Source organism: Elaeis guineensis, chromosome 13 (assembly GCF_000442705.2).
Source record: "Elaeis guineensis isolate ETL-2024a chromosome 13, EG11, whole genome shotgun sequence".
Classification (NCBI taxonomy): domain Eukaryota; kingdom Viridiplantae; phylum Streptophyta; class Magnoliopsida; order Arecales; family Arecaceae; genus Elaeis; species Elaeis guineensis.
The window spans coordinates 67,142,259-67,149,680 of NC_026005.2; the positions used below are offsets into that span (position 1 = coordinate 67,142,259).

The window sequence follows — 7,422 nt, forward strand, 5'->3', positions numbered from 1 at the left end:
TCCTGCATAGGATGTCATATTTTTTCTTTCAAAAATCATAAAAAGAGTAGGATATTTTTATCATTTTAAAATTTATAAAATATGTAAATTTTTAAATAATGAAAATATCCCTTCCTTTCTTATGATATCATAACTTTCTATGTAGGATGTCATAATGTGGCCACAGAATGTTTAATTTTTTCAAAAAAAGAGAGACATTTTCATCATACAAAATTTTAAATGAAAAAAAAAATTACAAATATTAAATGCACATTGAAAGCAGTGGCTATGTGGTCCAATCAGATGGAGCAGTATATTTTTTTTACATAGGTGCTGTGTCAAAGAATTTCTCTTTCATTATATAAAAGATATCGGCCATGAGGGTAATGCGAGCATATTTTATATTCTGATTCATATACTATTTGCCTTTGGTGCATTGGCTTAGATATCCGTCAATTTTTTTAATATTACTTTTTAATATTATATTTTATAATAATATATTATACTAAAATATCAAGTTATTATTGTCCGATAATAGCAATGTATTATATTATGTATAAGATAATATTATAGATTATTATTATTATAATATATCATTATATTATTATTATAGGATTAGGAGTATGCTAGGAATGGAATATAAAGATTATTCTTTCGGCTGATGGAAAAATGACTTATCTATCTCTTAAATAGATAAAATGTTTTTTCTATTTCATAAATAAATATTATTTATGAAAAAATCATTCACCTATTTGGAGAAGTATGAGAAGATGAAAAATTGTTGATTTTTTTTTTGGTTTTTTTGGTAAGAAGTTATTGAAAAAGTTGACCATTTTTTTTTTCTCCGGGACGCTCTCTCCGTGGATTAGCGCCTGTATTCATTGGATTTTTTTTTTTTTGACCCCATACCGCATCCTCCTGAATGCCCCCCCAATCCCTGGCACCTTTGCCTCCCGACTGGCCGCAAACACCACCTGGGCCTGTTTGAGTTCTTTTGAAGGTGAAAGCCCTCGAGCCCCCTTTCCGTGAGGATCCCTCGTGGTTGGATTGCCCCAACTTCTACCACGACCTCGAGGACATTCTCTTCAAAGAGGTGGGGAAGAGGAAGGGGAATGTGATGTGGTTGATCCACTGCCCGATGAACATCTTTGGCTTCTCCCCATCCAGTCTCATGAATTTGGTGGGGACGCTGTGTATCTATGTTGCCATTTGCTGGCGAGAGGTGTCTGGGGAACGCAGTGGCTTACGAGGGGTTCAGCGATGCCTCGGTCCCAACTTCATTGCCAAGCACCAGATTTGGGCGAAGGTTGATCCGCATGCCAAAATGGAGGACTTCAATTATAGCAACAGAGATGTGTTGAATTGGAAGAATTTGTTGCCATCGTTGGCGAAGGTGTTTGGAGTGGAGTGAGTCGGATACTGGGGGAAGGAGGCTCAATTCAAGTTGGCGGATGCGATGAAGGGGAAAGAAGCACTGGAGGAAGACATGATGGCAGAGGACATGCTCGTGCTAATGAAGTTGGAGGACGTTGGGAGCTGGTGGCTTGTCAATGTTGTGTTCAATGTAGAGGAGGACCACCTAGATAGCATGAACAAGAAAAAAGAGCATGGGTTTTTAGGACTCTGAAACACCGTATCTTCTTTCTATTCTTGGATTAAATGAGACTCAGGTTTGCAAGATTGTTCCTTAATATTGCTTTGGTTACACCTTTTGTCCTCTTTAATAGAGCTATCTATGAATTCCCCTTGCTTCATTTGCCTTTACTTCAGAGGCATGGATGGTTTGGTTGTATGAATCGTGTGGTTGTGAAAATGAAAGAATACGGGTAGAAAGCTCTTCTTGGTTGTGTTATTGGTGTCATAGCTGGTGAATCTTCCTGTTTGATTCGTTTATTTTTCAAAAGGGACATAGTTGATGGGTTTTGAAGTCTGTAATATAAGTTGATGAGTGGTGACATAAATAATAATAATAATAAAATTTATGGTTGTCTTGTTCAAACTCAATTGCAAGGCATGCTTGGTGTCACTTCTATTTCATGTTGAGGGTTGGACGTTTGCGTTGGTGGGCTATGTATAAAATATTTTGATGTCAAGAAGTACTAAAAGAAGGGCCACAAGGCACTAGCTACGATTATGCATAAAATTTGGATCCGTAAGCTTTACAGATACTTGTTATGAAAACTTTTAGATGGCACATAATATGTAGTATGAGAGAAAAATACTTGCGAAATTATGAAAAATTAGAATTTTTGAGATTATGTGGGATTAATGCTTATTTACTATTAGAAGTACTACAATAAAAATAGACTTAGGCAATGGCTAAAAGGCACTACTTGAAGGCCCAAAAGCATTGTTCAAAGGACTTTGGCAGCAGTTTTCATGAGATCATTGCCCAAACTCAAAAGCAATGATTTCTCAAATTTAAGATGTAGTCTAAATAAAGATTTTTTAACAAAATAATGTTAATTTTAAAATACTTTACTAAAATAATGATGTTTTCAAACTATTTATGAGAGTACTGTCCCAGATAAAATCGTTCCATCATAGGGCGATTTTCTGTACTGACTCAGTACATCCAACGCCAGATTGAGTAGATGTATGGACAAAAAAATTGCCTTATATTAGGACGAATGTATGGATCGTCCTATTATAAAGTGACTCTGTAAGTTATTTTATTGTAGGATAACTATATGAGTCATCCTACCATAAGGTAATTTCATCAAAGTCAAAAATACTTCAAAACCCGAGACCCCTCTTCCACTCGAGACCTCGCTCCGTCTCCCTCTTCCTCTCATGCACAGTCGCCCTACCATAAGGTGATTTTCTCAGAGCCTAAACCCACCTTAAAACCCGAGACCTCTCTCTCTCCCTCTCCCTCTCATGTGCCCATCTCTCTCTCCCTCTCCCTCTCCCTCTTTCTCTCGTGCATCCCTTGTGAGCGACCGGCTTTCCCTCTTTCTCTCCCTCTCTCCCTGTCCCTCTCCCTCTCGTGCATGAAGCTGAGCAGGTCGGCTTTCCCTCTCCCTCTAGTGCGTGCAAATGAGCAACAACTTTTCCTCTCTATCTCTCTCTCCCCCTCTCCCTCTTGTGTGTGTGGATAGCCTCTCCCTCTCTCTCTCTCCCTCTCCCTCTCATGCGTGCGGACAATCGGCTCTCCATCTTCGATCATCTACAGTGGAGTATTAGGAGGTAAGGCATTTATTTTATTTTTTTTTGCTTGTTATTCTTGTATTTATTCTTTTTGTGGTAGATATATGGGGAAAGAGAGCACCTGAAAGAGATTGGAAGGGCTTATTAGGTTCCATTTGGTGTGGTTCCTTGAGATTTTAAGAGCTTAATCTTAGGACTTGTTCTATAGTTTTTGGGTTGGATCCATGGTCAGCATTTCAATATTAAGACTTTCCCTATAGTAAAATGGGTTGGATCCCTTCATTACCGAAGATCTATCTATCAAACTTAGGGACTCAAGTTTGAAATGTATCGGCCATGCATTTCAAACTTAGGGATTCATTTTAAAAAATGTGCCTTACAATTTGTATATTTATACAATTAGTTCTCACAATAATTTTTAAAAAATAGATCCAAGACTTATCACTATTATCTTTTATTTGGATAGAAAGATCAATTGTGATGCTAACATTATATATTATGATGGTAGAAGGACCTGAATGGCCATGATAAACCGTAACGCAATATATCAAAAACTTGTGCGGGTCTACTGTGCTGTCACTAGATGGGATCCCAATCAATATGTAGTTTTTCTAATATATAGATTTTTAATTTATATGGTTGGATAATATTTGGCTGTACCTATTGAAGACAATCAGACAATGTATACCATCTTGGGCATCTCATCACAAGGGATGTTTATGGTAGTTGAAATTTTTATCGAGCTGGCAGCAATAAGAATTTCGAATGGTGGTGAACGACATATAAGTGTGTCTCAGTTTGTATCTGCTCCATTTGCACAATCAGGCATGGGGAGATCTCTACTTAATGCATCTCCAATGATCGATAAAATTGGGTATGAGTATGGAGGCACCCTTTTATGTATGGTTGATAGACCAGCTATATCCATAACTGATAGTCATTAGTACGTGGTAGGGGAAGAGTGTATATCAACAATGGAGTAACGCTGCATTTGATGATGCAGGGGCTGGTCCTAGTTATGTGGCAGCTACCATGGAGCATGTGGAGCATGAAGCTAATGATCTTGTATCACTTAATCAGCCACATGCATGCCATGCCTAAATTGGAAGATTGGGAACCACAACGGTCGATACAACTTTGTTCAAAAATGAAACCACTATTAATTATGATTCTAATCCTACTGATAATGAAGATGAGGATGATGGTGTAGAATTGGATGGTAGTGATAGTAGGGAGTCCAGTACAGAAGAAGATGTCCCACCACACGAGATGCCTCTTGTTCTTAAATTTGGACAAGTTGATGCATCCGATGATAATAAGGCTGCATCCCATAGAGCATTGCCAGAATATCTATTTTTTGATGAAAATAAAAAGTTAAGAAAGAGAATGATATTCAGGTTGAAAGAACAGGTCCAATGCACAGTGAAACAGTATTCCATTCGCAGTAACCATCCTTTCAAAGTCATCGAGTCAAATAGATTTAAATGGAGCATTGTGTGTAAACAGTCTAATATTTATAGTTGGCATCTCCATGCATTCATTCGGATCAAGATGCAGTGATGAAAGATTATAGTATATAAAGGGTCACTCACATGCTTAAATATAGATGTGATGCGAGATCATCAACAGCTTGATGTATGCATGATTATCGATATCATTAGAGAATTGATTAGAGCAGAGAATCTATATCCATATTAGCCTGTCAGGCTTATGTATATGATACATAGTAGTGCGAGGCATCTTACAAAAAGACATGGATAGCTAAATAACTTATTATAGATGAGCTATTTGAAGATTGAACAAAGTCTTATAACACATTGGATCCTTGACTAGTTGCAGTTTGTCATGCCAATGAGGAGATCGTGGTAGATTTTACAAAAATTTCTACAATAGAGGCAAACATAGAGGTATTCTTTGAGTTTTTTAGGTATTTGATCTATGCATTCAGGGCTTCCAATTCTGCATCCCATTGATTAGTATCGATGCAATACATCTATACGTCCAATATAAAGGTACTCTCCTGATAGCTGTAGGAAGGGATGGAATTAGAAGTTTCTATCCTCTAGCATTTGTCATTTGTGAAGATGAGGTCATAGTAGTTGATCATGATTTTTATGGTATTTGCACCATTATATGGTATGTGACTGTATGGAGATTGGCATAATTTTAAACTGACATAAAAGAATATTAGCTACTGTTTTAGATAAATCTGTTGGATGGACAGCACCATATGGGTATCAGAAATTATGTTTTAGATATATTGAGGCTAACCTAAATGGTCGATTCCATAATGTAATGTTTTTAGCCTATTTTCATCAAATTACAAAGCAAAATCAATCCTGAAAGTTTGATCGAAGCATGTAACACATTGAGACAATATGGCCCAATTGCTTCCAATATCTGAAATCATGTCCACTTGACGATCTGAATAAATGGTTGCTGGTACATGACAGGACTGGATATAGGTATGAAATAATGAATACTAATCTATTTGAAAGCTTCAATAAGATGTTGAAGGGGGCTCGTTGCCTATTACCGCTCTTATTCATCTTTCTTTCGAATGCTTATTGAAGTGGTTTAGCATCAGATGTACAATAGCAGCATGAAGAAGAGAGGTAGGAAGGATATTCACAGATAAGATTAGATGAAAATCAAATAGATGCCAACTGAAGTCTAAGGAGCATGGTGTAGTTAAGTACAATAACCAACTGAATTTGTATAAGATTCAGTTGAGATGAAGGTATTATAGCCTTGATGAACCTAATTATACATACGCACCTCTCATTTACTCCAACATCATGGAGATTTATTGTTCGAAGAACGTGATGCGACAGTTTGGCATGTATCAAGATATCTCCCCACCATGCGACACTGATGATGATCTCCATAATTTTGATCAATGAGAGCGGCATCACCACGATTGGGGTGGTGAGCATTGGGATCATATTAACGCATGAGAATAGTGGAAGGATTTGATTGTGGATGGCTCACCCATGCTCCCCATGATGGATTATTATGATCCATATCTGATATGGTATAGGAGCATCACTAGGCGATTTATCTTACCATTGATGAGTGAGCAGCTCAAGATGAAGTTCCATCCTTCGAACAGAGTGATGGACATTGTGATAAGTACATATTACTTTTGTCCTACTTTTTTATGTTGTTATGAATAATATTTATTTTTTTTTTCATAGTAATAGTTTCAGAGGATCACGTCACTATACCATCAGGCAAGGAGCGACTCTCATTCGGTCATTGTTGGGTGCAAAGATCGAGCACTTGTCGATGTTATGGATAGTCTTATCCATACTATATGAGTCGTCTCTAAGGATAGACGACTTCATACTATCCTATTGATGGATGATCCAAGTACCTTATCATATGCCTAGCACACCTTATACCTGGCTTCTCGAACTTCGACTGCCCCATAGATGATACATCTATATCACATAGGATGAATGAGCTGTGAGACACATCGTACCGATCCGATGAGCAATACATCGACCTATGCATGGGAGGATCAAAAGCAGGGCTAGATGAGGGTTTCCCAATGTAGATGTTAGGCACATATTGATAGGCCAAGCATGCGAGCATCTCCCTCCCTACTGATTGATACCATGTCTGAGCCATCATAATCATGGCTAAAGGTGACATGTGTTTACGAGAGGCGAATGCGAAGGAGGCCTCAGTATCTTGATATATATACCTCTCTATAGTTGTATACTTATATTTTTTTTTTTGCTGACAAATTTTGTAATGATCAACTATTTTGAATGCACATGTTACAAATTTTTATAAATCTGAATGCACATGTTAGAATTTTACTATCATTATGTTATTATTCAACAACTAATTTAATCTTTTGATGATATATATACACCTTATGCAAATGTAAATCCACATACATACATGTGAATGATAATCCATGACATAGTGCATGGAACCCCATTAACTATATAACTTCATCAAATGGAACAAAGTAAAGAACACCCTATTAAGCATTTGCATCCTTGTAGCAATATAGTCTTGTATTAATATTAGAAATGCTTTATTTAGAATCATGCTGAGTTGTTAGCTATTAAGCTTGTGGAGATGGCTGAGACGTGTTTGAGTTGCACACATCATGACAAGTATTTTGAGCTACTTTGTCACAGGCAGCAGTGGAATACCTTTTGAAGAACATAATCTATCATATACAACAGCTACAATTATTGATGCACCCTCGCTACATTAGAAAACTATTTTTAGAGCTAGTCTTGTATTTAAGCAATAAAGAAAATTTAAATAGCA

The 7,422-nt window shown here is 37.0% G+C and overlaps 1 pseudogene; it reads left to right on the forward strand.

Annotated features, from left to right (window-relative positions):
- The first annotated feature begins 356 nt into the window (after positions 1 to 356).
- LOC140853147 (3-oxo-Delta(4,5)-steroid 5-beta-reductase-like) lies at positions 357 to 1,642 on the forward strand (annotated as a pseudogene).
- Positions 1,643 to 7,422: the final 5,780 nt, after the last annotated feature.